At 48.5% G+C, this 18,215-nt stretch overlaps 1 long non-coding RNA gene across 1 annotated transcript; it reads right to left on the bottom strand.

The window, feature by feature from the left end:
* Window positions 1-443: 443 nt before the first annotated feature.
* LOC144093935 (uncharacterized) lies at window positions 444-4,403 on the bottom strand. Its single transcript, XR_013306357.1, has 2 exons — window positions 4,263-4,403; window positions 444-700 (listed from the first exon to the last, which is right to left on the bottom strand). It is a non-coding gene; the product is annotated as an uncharacterized LOC144093935 (long non-coding RNA).
* Between the last annotated feature and the right edge of the window lie 13,812 nt (window positions 4,404-18,215).

The raw sequence follows: 18,215 nt of genomic DNA, 5'->3' as shown, positions 1-18,215 counted from the left end.
ACCAGCCCTAGCTCTCAGCACAAAACCTGCAGGACCTGCATAAGCACGTCTGCGCTGCCCTGACGTAGTAACACCCTACAGGACGTTCCTTTACATTTTTTTTTCCCTCTCTATCACTTGATGTCGTCTTCGTCCTAACTTCGAGACTTCGTGCGTTTCTGCCTTCGAGAAGCATCTACTGTATCCGCATTCCCTCTATATTTAAGCTCCGTTCGTGATTAGTCCATGAAAAGATGACGTTATCCAGCCAGACATTATTAGTCCGCGAAGCAGCAGTTCTGAAGCAGCCCTCTGCATTTTTTCAGACTAGAAAAGAGACAAAGACAATACCACAAATTTGTGCTTTTTTTTCGTATATTTTTATCAACAAAAACAATCGATTCCGAGAAATGTACAAGGCGCACGCATGGTGGCGTTTGCGCGCGCTTGCCCCAGGCTTGCGGGGCATTTATCCGTGCCAGCCCTTGCCTCCGTAGCCGCCGCGGAAGCCGCCGAAGCCGCCGCCACCGTAGCCGCCGCGGAAGCCTCCGAATCCACCGCCTCCGTAGCCTCCACGGAAGCCTCCGTATCCACCACCTCCGTAGCCACCGCCTCCGTAGCCACCGCCGAAGCCACCGCGTCCGTAGCCGCCGCCGCCAAAGATGCCAGCGTACGCCACAGCGGCCAAAGTCAGAACTAGGAGAGCCAGGCACAGGGTCCTCTGCGGGACAACACCAACAATATTTCAGTATGGCAGAGAGAGGGCAGGCAGATGACTTAATGACACTCACGAAGTGAAGAAGAGAGGGAGAGCCTCAGGTTGCTTGCCAACGTTTCGGCAAGATGACTCGTCTTCGTCTGGGCAAAGCGTTTATCTTTGGCGGAGTCTAAGTAGGGCCTTCACTCCGAGGAGGAAAGCCCCCTCACCGGGCCTTCCTCCTGGTGTGAAGGCCCTACTTAAACCCCGCCAATGATAAACGCTTTGCCCAGACGAATACAAGTACTCTCGCCGAAGCGTTGGAAAGTGAAGCATGTTTTGCGACTCTCACGATACACTCGACAAACCGTGAAACACTGCTCCGTAAATCCTTCTGGAGTGATAGGATAAGTCCCATTGGGACAGTCATGCCAGAAATGCTGATCCAATGAACAGTTCAGCTTTCCGTGGGATCTGCCGTCATGTTTTAACGTCTAACCGTTTCTAGCGTTGAGAGGTGTTTGAAATGGGTAGAAATAGAACTCGGGCAAGCCTCTTTATATTAGACGATGTCAAGAGGATCCTGTAAAAGGACATGAAGCGTGCAATATTTGCCAAAGCTACGGGTGCCATTCCGCATGTTGCTGAATGCTGCCAAAGTCATTACCAGGACATTCAGTGTCAGGCTCACATGACATCCCCGAAAACCACGAGCTTCTTGCATTAAGGAAAGCAGTCGTTGTCGCTGTCTATAGAGCTTCAAAACAGTAAGGGTCGTTCACACAACCTTCCCATGTCGGCCGACGACGGCTGCTGTTACAAGCAATGCGGCCTGTGATCATTACATTTTCAACACATATACCGATACTGCGATACTTAAGAGTGCTATAAACTTTCTGGGCGTCCTTGCAGCGCATGTTCCTTGGCTTAGCTAGGCGCAGGCGTCTATATGACTCAGTGCCAAGCGAAATAAAAAGGATCGGCTCGCTGCTTTCACCGAGATTGGGAGGTCTAATATTTCACCACTGCGACCGGGAACCCTTGGGTGGAGATGAAATGTAAAACGACCCTGTTTGAAACGTTGCCAGCGGAGCAAACAGATGGGTGCTGCGTAATGAAAGCCTTAAAAACCAGCCTTCAATGTCAGGCGCACAGTTTCGAGCATAAAAACTAGTTTACAGATGTCTTGTCTGTTCTTGATAAGTATGGAGTAGAATGGCTTTTCACGTAAAGCGCCTGCCAAAAGCTGCCATCTGACCTCTCCTACAGGAATTGATCAAAGTCCAACCTTGTTTGCGCGCTGCATCGACTCTGTAGTGAAACGTCTGCGCCGTAAACTATTCACACCAAAAGAAAGCGCAAAAACAATAAGTAAGTGCCGGAGAGGCCACGAGGAACGCATAAACTAGAACCGCGTTTGTCTCGAAGATAAAATGTTCGGAGCGGCGGCCCAATCCAGCGACAACCCATGGGCCGCCGCCTGCGCCTTCGCTCTTTGGCTGTCACATCCGCTCACTTGCCGCGCCAGACAGAGCATACCCCCCTCTCTGTTTTTCTTTCTCTCTCTCTCTCCTTCGTCGTCAAGCCGACCGTTCGTATGCCTGCAGCAACGCCTGCGAGCAAAGTCTGGCCAGCACACGCGCCAAACGCCCGAACCTCGCCATTGTATTTACGAGAAGACGTGTTCCGGTTATAAAAACCTGCCATAACGCATTTTTACTCTCCCCCTCTCTTTCCCCCTTGCCACTGCCACACGCCGAACGGCTCCACATGGTGGTGCGATCTTGCACAGAAGCGAAGAACTGGACTTTTCGGAAGGGCCAGTAAAACGCACGAGAAAGAAAACGAAACAATAATAATCCGCAAACGGTCCGAAGCTTTTGCCTGTACAGAAGCCCCAAGAACTTGCCTTGCACGTGCTGGCTTTCCACCTTTTTTTTTCTGCCTTTGCGTCTACTGCAGCTTCTCGAACGTACACGCTCCCTATCTGCGTTGTTTCTCGAAATGCAAAGCCACTCAAAACGCAGAAGACGGAGGCAAAGAGGGTAAGCGCCCAGCAGAAAAAAAAAATATAAAAAAGATGGGAATAAGTTACACGAGGAATGGGGAAACATGGGAAAGGCGGTGGCGGCCCGTCGTTTCCTAGAAGATGCCTATAAATGGAACAGCGGGACGCATCCGGGCGAGACATCTATGGAGAAGCTTCGCATGCTGTATGCCACGCTGCCCCCCCCCCCCCCCCGCCTTTTTTTTTCCCCCGAAATCGAAGCGTACGCAGGAACCGCAGTGAGGGGCGCGCGTGCGCTCTGCGCAGTCGTATCGTATATACTTATATCTGGGCTGACAAAATAAATCGGGGCTAAGAGCGGAAGGATTGCAGAACTCGGCCGCCGTTCTCCGAAGGGACGTCGCGGGATAAGAGTGCATCGCTGTTCAATTCCAAGTGCGCCTCGAGGGCTGGACGCAATCCGTTATGGGCCCGTACAGTATACGTATACGCGTTGCACACATAGTTGTCGCGAGTGTACTTGCGTGCCAAAAATAATCCTGGAAGATGCAGCGCCGCAGGGCACTGAAGCCGCTTATTTACTTTTGTATTCTGTTGCATCGCGTCAACTCGTGCGTTTTATATGCCCGTATATTGTAATATGGTCGTATACGAAAGTATTTATGTATACGCATAACTTGCGCCCAGTGGCCTCGCGTCTTGGAAATGCGAGGCATGGGTTCTGCGCTTAAGCTTGCGCTTCCGTGCACTTTAAGACTGCGACCTGGTACGCTTTATAAATAAAGCTCGCGTATTAAACCCGCTTTATCCGGACAGCTAGGAAGCCCGCAGGGCTCCACGCACTGAATAGATTGGAATGCGCCTGGAAGAATATAATGGGTTTTTTCTTTCACGAATACAAACGCAGTGATTTTCCTTAAACAGGTATTGTCCATCGAGAACTGCGCGTCAGCAAAGAGTGTCGCGAAACCGCTTGCACTGTGCGTGAGTAGACGTTTAGAAGCACTGACGCACTAATCTTCATCGCCCTTCCGTCGGAGCCTATATTGTCACGCGTGAATGAGGTCGCAAGAAACAAGAAACAAAGGCTGGAAATAACTCTGAACACGCGTAAAAGCCGGACTGCTGAGCTTCTGTCTCAGCTTTTTGTGTTCACGGGCCGGCCGGCCATGCCAGCTTACTTCCTGTTGGTTTCCGCAACGAGTGGTTTGCGGTGTGCAAGGAGTAGGTAAATCTACCACGGTAGGCGCTGGTACATTAGTACGTGCTGCACTCCAGTGCGGTTTACTGTAGAGTTACAACCGAGGGAAAGGTTCTCAGACGTGATCTAGAAAAGGGGCACTTGAACTGTCGCTCTATTGCTGTTGTTTCGAACAAGTCATGCCCAGTTTTCCGATAGAAAGGGATTCTATGGTGCCGAGCTTACTCCTCGGGATGATTGCCGCCACATTCAGAGCACCCAACGAGAAAATTCCCGAGGAGAAATCGTCCCAGCAGCTCCGTCTACCGGAAAACAAACTCTCGGTACCCAAGCAGAGAGCCGGCCAAAGCGGAAGTGCGCGTACGACGGTGACGTACCATGGTGATGCCTTGTGGGATTTCAGCGGAGCCGACACAGCCAAACAAGCGACTACTCCGAGCTGCACCTCCGATCTGCGTCCCAACACTGGATAACCAACTCTTTTTATACTACCGGCCACGGACTAGCGCCCTCGCCGGCTTCGTTGTATTACATAGGCGTGGTTTGCGTTCCATGACGTGGACAGCACTTTCGCCTGCTTCGAATATAAAAGCTCGGCGAGAGGGAGAGAAGAGGATTTGAGTAAGAGCGAGCATTGCCTTAACACCTCCCCCCCCCCCCCCAAGTCACCATTCCCCCCCCCCCCCCCTCCTCTATGCCAGCGCACTCACAAACATCCGTCCACACGGTAGCAGCAACGGCGGCGACTGGGTGCTCCTAACTAGGCCCCGGCAGCGGGCTCTTTGACCGACTTGGCTCGGAGGGCCCGCAACGCCGCGAGACGCGTCAGCCACAAAGGACGCAACATAGCCCGCCTCTCTCTCTTCCTTCCGTTACCTTCGCTTTCCTTCCCGGCGTCTCGCCAATGAGACTGACAACCCCTCGTGTACGACTGCAACGCTGCAGGGGACAGCGCAATTTCGCCTCCCGGATAATGCATTCCCGCCAAGAAGGATGGAGGAGAGGCAAAGCGATCGAGTAAACAAACAAAAGAGAGCCCCCACTCTCGTTGCGAGATCCTTGATTCAGATCCTACCACAGCGAAACGGCGCACTGTCCGAGCGAGCAGCCGGGGAAAAGAAAGACGACCATCAACTCCGAGACGCACTGAGAGAGAGAGAGGGAAAGCGTTAAAAGGAAGATGTGGAAGAGGAGGAGGAGTAAGAGGTTGAGGAGGCCGGTTTTTCTTAACCCACTTGCGGCCTTATGTGGATCAAAGTCAAAGCTCGCGCGAGCGAACATGCACGCATGTGCCACATAGAGAGGGGCTCATTCGCAGGCTCGCGTTTTTCGTTTCGGATCGCACAGTCCCCATCTTAAATCGAGATCGCACTCTCTTTTTCTCCGACTCGCGCACGCTTCATCTTTTCTGTTCGTTCATTCTTTCACAGCGACCTGCGGAGTCGGCGGCGCAACCTTCGAGCGACGTCTGGGGCGAGCTGCGCTCTCCCTCTTGCGTGCACGGCCATGATGTATGGGCTTTAAAGGCTGTGTTTATAATGGCCGCATCGCGCGGACGACGAAGGGGGAGGGGGGGGGGGGGGGGGGGGGAATAGACGATAAGCGGCCCGACGGGAAAGGGGGCGACGACGACGCTCGACCTTGCATCTCAGCAACAGCAACGACGGCTGAGCTGCGCTTTGCGGCTGTTTGTATAATTGCGTCTTTCCGCTATACGTCGGCCGCGACTCTCGGGGCATTAACGTGTGGCCTGGGTAATTGCACACCGCGCGACCGGTGTCTGTGCGTGCATGTGCGTGTGTGTTCGTGTGTACGTATTATCCCGTACGGAAGGAACCTTGAGACATCTCGAGCAGCTCCGCAACAGGGCCCGGAAAGGATAATCTCATTCTCGGTGAGATACAAGACGCGCTCCGCGTCGCTGCCCCCCCCCCCCCCCCCCCTTCTCTTCGTGCCGTATTATTATCATGCGCCGTGACGCGTTCATGGTCCGGGATGGGCTTTGCTTTGGGAAGGGGGTTACAAGGACTGGAGCCGGATATACGCGTCGATAAAAGTTTGCCGCGCTGACCGACAGCGGCGGGCCCGGTCAAAAGCAGAAGCGCGTGAAACCGTGTTCTGCATTGCGTTAAGAGGGGACTGGTCGTGGCTCGTGCGTGCCGACGCATGCCGCGAGTTCATTTGCATACCCTTTGGCGTTGTCTGTGCTGCAGGAAGCGCGCTGAGATAAACGGCTTCTCGCGTATGAAGCAGTGTAGAGTAGTGGGACCACTTATTTCGGTCAATGGCGGTCGTCTGTCTTCACTCTCGTTCCGGCCATTTCGACAGATTGGCTCCATTCGTTCTGGATCGAGGTGAACTCCGTATATGTAGCCATCTTTCCGAAGTTTTTTCCCCTCTAACATGGGCGAAACACTAACCTCGTCGATCACATAGTTTAGGATCGAAACAATGTCTTCTTCTGCCTTTTTTCCCGTGTATACTCCTATGTAAAGGTGAGATTTTTTTATTTTTCGTGTTGAGTTAAGCGTCGATAACTCTTATGCCTTGCACCTGAGGTTCTTTATGTCTGATTGCCTTATTATTTCTTGTAGTTGTCACCGCTTGGTGTCAGTTTTTTTATTATGTTCCCATTTTCTTATCTTCCGGGGTGGTGGTGGTGGTGGGAGCTTTATTACTGGAAAGAGAACAAGTTAACCCCTGAAGGGATGTCCGTTATTTCAGTATTTGCATGTCTAGTCCCCGCAATGCGATGCTCTTATTTTTTTTATACTACGTTCTGGCAACTAGTAAGCCAGGAATTATTGTAAGGCTGCATATCAGTGTTTAAACGGAAATCGCGCACTGGTTAATCATTGCGGAAATAAAGACGCAAAACTGGAAATACTGGGGAGCTGCCGTTGGACCTACACCTGTTATGCTTTGTCCAAAATGAAGGCGCCTTTCGCAATCCTTGCGCACCCGCTTTTGCACCGCAACAAAAATAGTTATTGTAATTAGTGAAAAATATAGGCAATTTTATTTAATTAGGTAGGCAAGTATGAACTTCTAAGGGCTTTAAAGTACAGCACACTGTGCTATGGAAGTGCTGAGGACATCGTATGCATCCGTTCTGGCTCGTCTAAAAATATGAAAAGGCTACCACCAGGGCCAGGAACTGAATCTGTGCCGTGTTGTTCATCGCAACAACTCTTATGGTGCGTTCACGCTTGTACAAACATCCGGCGAACGAGATGGACTCGCTCTCCAGAAAAACGAGGACTTGCTCTCATCTGTTGGCACCCGGGCGAGGCGGAACCGCCGCGCCGCTGCTGTTTCTCGCTTTTCCACACACTTCCCGGCCACCATGTCACCGATCGCGGCGTGCATAGATATGGTTAGAAAAAAGCATAAATCCCTTCTGTGTAACATAACCGTATGCACGCTTACGCACGTTAAACGGAGGCACATTCCCACCTTTAGTTCAGTGTACGCGAACAGACACGCAACGATAAGGCCTGGTTAGTGGCGCCATCTGCTCGTCAGGGCCGGAACCATTACTGTCAACAAAGCGACGCTCCAGTAGTGGCAGAACCATCACTGTAAATCAAAAATAAAGCAAATCTATCACTTATACGTTTTCTTATAGCTGAGGTGATATTTAGCGAAAGACCGGTGCCCCATTTATGACCAGTGAACGCACTGAAAAAGGCAGCAACAACGACGGATTGATTCCAAAGCGAGTAGTACTGCTTCGAACGGCGCCTCCATAATTTGTCGCCGCCGCGGAATTTTCCCGGCGACGGATATCGGTCCTGACTGATCGGCCTCGCCGCGTCGCTTTCCGCCTTCGTCGGTGTCAATAGCGGCCGAATACGCTTCGCTGCCGGACTTCTGGGTAAGTGTGAACGGGCCCTTAGAGGCTGGTCTACTACGGAAAGGCGGCTGCAAGGGCTGCAAAAAGGAAATGCCTTTGTTTTTTTTCACGCTATCATTTCAGGTGTGAATGTGACGAGTACCGAAGTCTGCAAATTCCACGTGAGCAAGTTACTAGTAATGTCTCCTGACATAAAACGACGAAGACTACGCTGTGGGCTAAAGTCGGAGTTAAAGCGAGCCCTACAAAGTTAGCTACCTGGGGCAACTGATTTTCATGATTATGCATTCTAGCAGGCTAGTATCGACTCGGACCCCGCAATGAGAACTAATATGTGTCAGATTTGTCTTCATCTGTTTGTTGGTTAGGGATCGGGGTCATTGGGCAGGCGGAAATTAATAGTATTCATTCATTTTTGACGCCAAAGCAATGTGCCCAGTGACCATGATCGGACACCTGAACCGCGCCGTAAGGGAAGGGATAAAGGAGGGAGTGAAAACAGTTTTTCATTTGAGCCGCGGTGATCATCGGCGGTGAAGGCCTGCCAGGCCCTCCTGCGGTTCTTAAGAGTTTCGGGCCTGCACGACAGACAGGCTGTGACTTTGCCGATGCTTTTTCGCCTTCTGCTTTTTCTTATCACTCCCTTTTCTCCATCACCTTCATATCCCTTTCCCCCAGTGCAGGGTAGCAAACTGGTTTCATCTACCGGGTTTTCATGGAGGAAAAACGCTAAGGCGCCAATGTGCTGTGCGATGTCAGTGCACGTTAAAGATCCCCATGTGGTCGAAATTATTTCGGAGCCCTCCACTACGGCGCCTCTCTCTTCCTTTCTTCTTTCACTCCCTCCTTTATCCCTTCCCTTACGGCGCGGTTCAGGTGTCCAACGATATATGAGACAGATACTGCGCCATTTCCTTTCCCCAAAAACCAACTATATCTACCGGGTAACCTCCTCGCCTTTCCTCCTGTTCTCCCTCCTCCTCCTTTTCGTTTCAGCTTCATAAGCCCAGTGCTGTTTATAACTTCTACTGTAAACTACACGTTCTCTCCTGTCAAGTGGACGCCGGAAACAGAATAGATGCCCATTCTGTCACACTGTGTGTCTCGTCTCATTTAACGTCCAATTTCTCTTGAAGCATCTCAACTTGGCTAGCCTGACTGGATAAGGTTCTGCCTTTAAGAGCTACCCCATTCAGTTCCCGATGGCGGCGTATAATACGGCAACGTTATGGTAATACGCTACGTGACGTGCCCACAAAATGCAGATAGAGTGATTATTTAAGTGCCCAGCTACCGACACAATAAAACAATGGGTGGTCCGTGCGTAACGCGCAGCGCGTCCGAAGTAAGCCTAAAACAGCCAACGCGGATCTCGGGGGCTTAAAGCAAGTGCGAAACAAATAGTGAGTATATGTACCCACAGATGGCCCTAGCTGTTGAACGTCGGAGAGGCTGGAAAAGTAGAAAGCAAGCTGGCAGTAACCTTCATTGGTGCTTGGAACGGTGGGAACACCGGTACAATCATGCGGATGTTTTAGTACAAGCGTGGTCGACGAGGTCAACTGATTTCAGTCGGTCAAGGTCATCGAGAGCAGCTATGGCGAAATGGTGACTGAAAAGCAGGCCGCGGCAGCCGAAAAGATGCGAACGCCGCAGTATGGAGGAAAGAGAAAGCGTATGTGTCTTACACGGTAGTGGAAGCTTTTTCATAGATTAATTAGGGTCTGAATCAGCACTGTGCCTCAAGCTTGGGATCCTGGCGGGGGGCCTAATTCTTTCCTGAACAACCAGGGAAGGGGGGGGGGGGGGGGGGGGACATAATATATTCATTTCAGACCATAAGGCAACATACCTCGTGTTCTGGACTAGTAAAAGTGTTTTTGAGGGTTTAGAAAATACACCTGTTTAGCTGAAGAACACCCTAAAATGGGCCCCTCATCGCTTCATCAGAAGCGCGCATGCCTGAAGACTTCCCGCCTTCCGTTCACGGACCCGCACATGCCAGGGGAGAAGTGAGACGTCTACTTGCGCCTCCGCAGTAAAAGAAGCTCATTTACGCTTTCTAACTAAATTTCCTGCAATTACTTGTATCTGATCTCGGCGATGAAGACAGTTTCATTAATAAAAACCCAAACCACAAATACGTGTAGGTTCATCCGTACAATTAAGGATTGATTTTTCTGGTTCATTGATGCTAGGCCGTATGACAGACGATGTTAAAGATCAATAACTGGAAAAAAGAAATCAGAGCTTCCCGGTCATTTCGTCTATGGGCCGGAAAGAGCTAAACAACGCTTTGCAAGACTTCACAATTTGCGTGCAAATCGCGGAAATAGTGACCGGGTTGCAAGTGACAGCATTGCATCTGCTGATTGGTGCTGCCCCACACAGGAGGTTTCAGACTAGGAAGCCGAGGTTTGATTTGATCTAATTGATTTATTTTCACAAACAAGAAGGTACAAGGTTGTGGTGTAAAACAAGGGGAAAAAGCTACAAAGAATGCAGTTTGGCTGGCAGTTTGACTGGTTAAAGAGATAGCAGGAGTATTTGGAGCCTTAGAAAAGCAATGTACTTTGAGGTGGCCCATATCTACAGAACGGTCCAACACATGCCACAGAAGGGTGGTTTCGTTCGGGATAGAGTTCATCTTAGCGGGCCTTCTCTTCTGCCCCACCGCCATACAATCCCCACACTACCCCCCCCTCCCCCCCCCCCGTCTCCTGGCGTGCCTGGCTGAAGTCTTCTCCGCCGGGGGACCGACTGGCATTGATACGTCACGCCACCGACCTACGGTGCACTTAATTTGCGCCTTTAATAAAGTTCTGTACTTCTATTAGTAGTGCAGGAGTAGGACGACTACTTGAGGCCAGCACGATAGCCTAAAGTGGGCGTTCAATGACGCAGAACGTTTGAAATACGGTCGGCTGTGTGTATTTTGCAATAAAAGCATTAAAGCACTTCTGTTTGCGCTAGGGGAAGGGCATAATGGTTTCAAAGCTGGCAGGCTAATACATGATGAACCGTTGGAGCATGCACAACTCGTAGAGACAGCGACGGGGAAGAACAGACCACTATTATATGAACACCATGTAATTACTAGCGCGTACGATAACGTAAGCAGCAAGAGTTGAGTGAGTTGAGTTGAGGTGTTAAATGCTACAGGTGGGGTTAGCCTTGCTTTATCTGCCGGCAGTTGCTCCACCGTAGCGTCTCTTCTATATTAACAATGTCCTAAAGCCTGTCGCATCTACCCCGCTATGCGCACAGTCTGTTGTAATAGCACACATTCTCTCCCGCAGAAACCATCTATGCACACAATCAATCCACACAGTCCACATCACAGTCCACTCCAGAAGTCACCATCTATGAACATATTCAGTCACAGTAGAACATCGGCCATTGTAGTGCTACAGTCCATACACACATTCACTCACAGTAAGCAGCAAGCTCATGTGCCGTCTCGTGGCAGTGCCTATACCATGAAAGTATAGGCCTTATATAAAAATAAAATTCGTCAAATGGGAAGAAATAACCAACCAGTAGAGATCCAGAAAGGTCTGCGATAGAGTTATGGTCTGTCAACGTTGGTACGTGCTCAGTAATTACGTGTAATGGGTAGGGAAAGAAGTAAATGTAGCGTATGATTGCTCGAAAATGGTTTATGGTTTTGGTAAAAGGGACACCATGGGTCAATGGCACAACCTCTTCCAGGTCTAATGTAAGATGGTGGCATTGCATTATCCGCTGACACTCATAGAGATATTCAGCTTGTCGTCGCTATTTGTGAAAGACAACATTTACGGTTACTTACAGTCTAGCTAAGGCAGGCTTTCAGAGTTATTCATTAAATATTAAAGATATATATGCGTCTGATACCCAGGCTAAAAGAGTACAAATATCTCGGAGTATCGATTAACTAAGGCAAGAGTTTGAGGAAAATAACATTGTATCAAACCCGATTCCCTTTGGCAACAAATCTTTCCTGGCAACTTAATTGGCAGCGCTCTTAGGCCGCACAGGATTTTCCTTAATCCCATCTGAAAAACACCACTAGGCACCAAGTAAAACGTGACTTGTTTTCGAGTACGCGCAAGCGCGGCATGCATGCAGACCCTCTTGAAGCCGTCCTATTGGCGAATCTTCCTCCAATGCAAACCAGTGTTCTCCTCCTCGATGCGGACGCGGGACAAGCTTGTAGTCCCCGCACGAGCGGCGGTTGCGGTAAGCACGTTTTCGCGGCAGTCGACTATTCTTCGCTGACGTCGTTACGTAACGCCGCTTGACAGGTGAAGGCTCGCAATGCAAAGTGCTGCGCTCAGACTGACACAAATTCTTGGGGCCAGTCCTTGAGACGCGCGCCGTTGGTCGCAATAAACGCGAGAAGAAACAAAAACAGGGACAAGGTTTGCTGAGAGGGGGGAAATCAAATAGCGCAAATAATTACAACAGCCGACATGAGAGATCGTTAGAAAAGCTCGCTGAGCGTGGTTGCCAGATAAGCTATCTTACAATGTTTACGGACAGCAACACGCTTGTGACGAAACGAATTTTTCAAATGCGCAGTCATTGCGATAATTGCTTCCTCCTCTCCCTTCCTGTTTTTTTTTCCTTTTTGTTCATCCAAGCACCTATCAGTCATCCCATTCTTGTTTAGTTTGTTTCCATTTTCATTTAGTTTGCCTAGGAAAAAGAAGCGCAACCGACAACGCAGACGACAACAAACGTTTCCACGTCACCTTCTGCGTGGGTGTGATTGTAAGTTTCTTTTCGTTTTCCTGACAATAAGATTAATTTTTGGCCGTTTATAATAAATACGCTGTGATTTTAAGAGGCATTTTAGATTTTTATGGCGTACCTTTTTGGATGTAGGAGCAGATATTTAAACTAGTAAAACGTTGAGCGCCCTTTTAAACCCTCTTAATGCACTCATTTTCGACGTTCGTGTTTATAGACGGCAATTATTTTTAGTGATGTGGCTAGTTGGTCATAGCCTTGAAAAACACTGTAGCTCAGCAGAAGACGAAAACACAGAGAACAGAAAAAAACAGCGGCCATGGTGTTGTTCTGCTGCGCTAGGGTTTTTTTTTTCAAAATAATTACTTTAGTTGTGGAAATTAAAAAAAATAACAGGCCGTGCTACTGGCCTGGAGTCTCCCCAACTTCATTAGTCATTACGGAGGCCGCCAGGAAAACAAAATACTTGTCGCAATTCATGGAATTCACCAAATATTTTTTTCAACTTTTGAACTTTCACTTTATGGGCATATCAAAATAGCAGAATCTCAGATCTGCCTTCTCATAATCGACGCCGACCGAAATAAAAGCCTTCCTGCGGTTAGGTTTCAACGGCCCGGTGTTCTTTAATCCGTATCACAGCCGTTGCACACTGACGCGTATTATGAATTCTCCTCCTATAACTTGCTGTCTCTGTGGTTGAGTACTGAACCTGTCATTTCCGTGCCTAGCTCCATACGGCGGTAGCCGCTGAACCCGAGCGACCACTCTGTAATGACCGCAGTCTGCACCGCTTGTACCCAATATACACGAATAGGACTGGTGACAGAACCTGGGACCGTGTTTTTCTAACGGTCCCTTTCATTTTCCATTTCATTTGGTCATGACGTCATCAAGACGAAAGCAATAGTAAGTGGGGAAAGAAACAGCCAATCACAGAAAGGGCCGGTCTGGACGCGGCGCCGCCGCTAGCCGCCCCTCTGCAGCCACATTCATTCCGGCTTATGCTGCACTCCAATGGGCGGTCTAGAACAGTTTTCTTGCTCCGAGAAACCGAAGAGCGCGTTTCAGTGGACGATTTGCATACAAATTGCGAGTTCTGATTGGCCCTTGGCGAATACCTTGCTCCTTCGCGGATCCGGAGAGCTGCTCCGGATCGTAGATTCGAACACGGTATTAGGGGCCGGAACCACGCTCCGCCAATTCTTCACACAACCGACGCCCAGTGTCTTCGCCGAGGCTTCATTAACGCGATTAAGCTGGTCAGGCGTGTGAACCGTGTCGTCGAGCTGTCATTTACCGGCGTTGGCATCAGTTCGTCTGTGCAACATGAGTGCGGACGCATTTATGGAAGTAAGGGGCATCATGGGTGCGTTTCCGTCATGATCAGCTTGACGCCTTCTTCCACGGTATGCGTCATTGGCATCAGCGACCACTGACAAAGAACCAAATGAATGGGAAAAAATCGGTCGTTAAGAAATACGGCCCTTGGTTATTCCAGAATAATGAGACAAGGCACTGTGGAGCTTTGTACCGGATGAAATGATGTAGAATGGCAGTGTGTGTTAATTGGTAGATTATCAAGTCAGAACGTGTGTTGCCTTTCCTTCTTGCGTCCTTGTTCGTTCCGCTGCTTCGCCTTCAGCGAATTTCCAGAGGTTTCTTTATGTGCAAGTTGGGGGTTGAAAATATTTCGCAACAAAATGTCACCCGCGCCGGACGTCACTTGTTTACTGTAAGAATCTTCCTGATAATGTACCTAAACCTAAATTAAATAACATTTTAATTAGCCCCTCTGACGGATAGCGCCAGAGTTGAGTTCGGTGCGATTTTTTTTGCTGCTATTCGTTAATTTGGTTATTGGTTCCCTGTTTTTTTTTGCTTTTTCATTGCTACACAACTATATTTTTCTTCTTCCTTACATCGGCCTCATGAAAATAATATGTATTCTCCCCCCCCTGTAATATTTCCGTCGGGCGCTGCAAGTTTTATAAATAATAAACAAGATGTAATATATACCGGGTGTTCCAGCTAACACTTTCAAAAATGTTCAAAAACTGGCTTTTTGAGATAAAAATTTGCCTTTTTCGGCATGGCGTTGGCGGACATCGGAAGCCCGGCCAATCGAGTTAAGTAGTAAGCTGGTTAAATAATTCTTAATAATTAACTTTTTAACTAGAGTTAGGTGCCTAGTTTCCATTAGAGATTTGTAGCCGGTCGTTAGCATTAGCCCAATCAGTTTTTAGAACTTCGAAAACGTGATTACCCTTGACGCTGTCGCTCGACAAAATTTTGTTTTGACTAGTTACATGCACTGAAGGGTTGCTTTGCCTGCATGCATTCGAAAGAGCTTTTTTTTTTTTTTTTTGCACGATGCACCCACCTTTTTTCTCTCCGCAGCGGCGAGAGTAATCGCGTTTTTCATCTATCATCAAAATTTTGTTCAATGAATCTCCTGCAGACCTGTTGGCTCTAGTTAACCATTCTATTAAAGGCCCTTGGATACCTCATGAGTGGCGTCTTGCTGAAGTAGTTCCATTGTTTAAAAAGCAAGGGGAGGGCTTAACTTTAGACAACATACGCCCTATTTCATTAACATCGAAACTAGTGAAATTGGTGGAAAGGGTCCTTCTCAGCCGTGTCATGTCATTCATTTCGGAAAATGCCCTCTTGAATCCATGTCAAATTGGTTTCAGGCCGGGTTTTTCAATTTGGTGTGCTCATACTGACCTACAGAGTCGTATTAAATTAGCTCGCAATAGAAAACAGTTTGCTGCGCTTGTCACCTTGGATGTCAGTAAAGCATACGACAGCGTTGAGCACTCGACTCTGTTACTAAGATTACAGGAACTGAACTTCCCAAGCTATTTTGTAGCCTGGATTTCTGGTTTTTTTTGGAAAATAGAGAATTATACTACTGCCATAATGGTGTTTTTTCAGGGAGATTTCAACAGGCAAGATGTGTACCGCAAGGATCAGTTCTCTCACCTGTTGTTTTTAACATTTTTCTAAGCTCAATTCCATGCATTTAATATGTGAAAACTTATGTGTACGCCGACGATATTGCATTTTTTGCATAAGCAGGTGACATTCACACTCTTTATCGAACCCTGCAAAATTACCTCAATTTTCTTGAGAACTGGTTAGGAAGAATTCATCTGTCACTCAATGTGAAGAAATGCGCATTGTTAGTATTTCCGGTTTCTGTTCCTGTAAATATCTGCCTGGTCTATAGAAATAACATAATGCCTCAAGTTCAGACGGTGAAGTATCTCGGAGTAATATACGGCTCTGCTCTATCCTGGCGGCCACTCATTGAGCAAGTTTCTGCAAAAGGAGTTCGGGCCATTGGCATCCTACGCAGGCTTTGTAGTGCTAGGTCAGGCATGTGAAGGCATACACTTCTTATGATTTATAAAATGTACGTCCGCCCAATTTTGGAGTTCGGGTGCGTTTTATTCTCAGGAGCTCCTGCCTATAAACTTCGCCCTCTTGTGTTGTTGGAGCGTGAGGCGTTGCGCCTTTTTCTAGGGCTTCCAAAATATGTCGCCAATGCTGTTCTGCACCTTGAGGCGCGAATCCCATCGTTATCAGCAAGATTTCGTCTTTTAACAGTTCAACCATTTTTTAAATTGTGCGACTCACCTCTTCACGCTTCCAGTATATTTCTCAGGCAACCTTCCGCCTTTTTTTAGTGACGCCTGGTCTCGTTTCAATACTCCGCAGATATGTTACGTGCAGTCCCTCCTTGATCCCATAAACATTCATTTCACAGATGTCTGCCAAATGTATAACAACTCATCATCATCATTCAGATTGAATTCGATGACATTCTTCCATCGAATGCAAAGCTGCAGCCCTTCCGGCTTCTTCAGGGTCTGTTTCAGGACCACCTAAGGTCCTTTCCCTCTCATGTTCTTATTGCTACCGATGCCTCGCAGGATCGCGAAAAGGCTGGTGTGGGAATTTTTTCGCCTTCACTGGATTGGTCTTTTTCTCTCCGTCTTCCTGGCTTCACTCCAAATTTTCTGGTTGAATTATTATTAGCAGTAATCTTAGCCTTACGAAAATTAGAAACTACCGTTTCCCAGGTCCTGGTTATGAGAGACTCTCTGTCCATTTGCTCTTCCTTATCCTCACCCACTGAGTCTCGGGCATTACGCCTCTTTAAGTTCCTGATTACGCTGCATCTAACTTCGGTAAGGTTGTTTCGGGTGCCAGGTCACATGGGCTTTCACTTAAATGAGGTTGCAGATTCCTTAGCAAGAGCCTCTCTCTGCGGCCCAATTGTTGCTGTCTTGCCAACGTGTGCATATACAGCTGCGGTGAGGTTTAGCAGCTACACAATATTTCAGGAATTTGCTGCCTCGGCTCTTACATCATCTCCCGAATATCAGCATCTTCTGCATCCTTGGAGTAGCAAAGACTGGCGCTCGCGCAGACTATAGGTCTGTTCCACGCGTTTGCGTTGCCGGGTTCCCCTTCTAAATTTCTGCCTTCACAGATCTGGCCTGGCAGCTTCCCCACTGTGCCCTTTTTGTGCCGAACCTGAGACGATAGATCACTTCCTGCTGTTCTGACACCGCTTCTCTCATTTGAGGAAGCGTCTTTTGCAAATTCCATTTCATCAACTGGGCTTGCCTGTGTCCTCCGCGGTTGTTCTTTCCATTGGCGCTTCTTTGCTTGGACGAAGCGACAGGAGTGTGCGCTCTGCTGTGCAAAATTTTCTTCAAGAAACGCAGCGACTCCCATTCTAATTTCTTTTTCCCGCTCTCAGTCAGTACGACGTTGAAAGATTACAGGCATTGTATACTATTATGCACATTAAGCCATTGTCCCGTCCTCGATCTCCAAGTTAACAAGACCCCTGTCCTTCCGTCTTCCAATCTATCAGACTACATACTATTACCACTCCTTTTCCTGTCTAAACTTTCCTGTATCCAGCAATTAACCTCCTGTGTATTGGCCACTCCCCCGTAGTGGGTATGTGCCAGCAACGTCTGAGGTTTTCCTTTTCTTACTAGACGAAGAAAGCCAAGCAGAACGCGCCGCTCGTCTCGAGAAACGGAAGTAAAGGCATTGCATACTATTATGCACATTAAGCCATTGTCCCGTCTTCGATCACCTATTTAACAGGACCCCTGTCCTCGCGTCTTCCAATCTATCAGCCAACACACTATTCCTATTCCTTTTCTTGTCAAAACGTTCCAGTATCCAGCAAGTAACCGCCTGTGTCTTGGCCACTCCGCCATATTTTTTGGTGAGGCGGGGAAGGGATGGGAGGGCGCAACCAATTTTACTGGCCGCCGTCTTGAATTCGAGAAACCCGAACTACGCCGCCATTGCGTCCTCTGACGTCATACTCACATAGTTCCACCTCTATCCACCATATTGGACCGTGACATCATCGTTGGCACGCGGCAGGTGGTTGTTTCTACAGTGCTATTGTAGATAGCGCTACGAGTCTCAATGCGAGATGTGCTGTTTTCTAGTTGCTGCCACAGATGGCGCTGTGATCTCAGGGTGGTAGCAGACCCCTCGAGATCTCCAAACGTGATGAGTAAAAGCTAACGCTCTTAAAAATGATATGGCGTTTACCAACGACTAGCTACATATCTAATTACAACTAGGTGCCTAAATCTACAAGATGAAAAGTTGATTATAAAAAACTAGCTTACCACTTACAACGATTCACAGGTTTTCTGGTGTCCGCCAACACTGGTAATGCTATGCCGCAAAA

Source organism: Amblyomma americanum, chromosome 6 (assembly GCF_052857255.1).
Source record: "Amblyomma americanum isolate KBUSLIRL-KWMA chromosome 6, ASM5285725v1, whole genome shotgun sequence".
Classification (NCBI taxonomy): domain Eukaryota; kingdom Metazoa; phylum Arthropoda; class Arachnida; order Ixodida; family Ixodidae; genus Amblyomma; species Amblyomma americanum.
The sequence above is the reverse complement of the archived record's forward strand: the minus strand, read 5'-3'. Positions and strand labels throughout refer to the sequence as shown.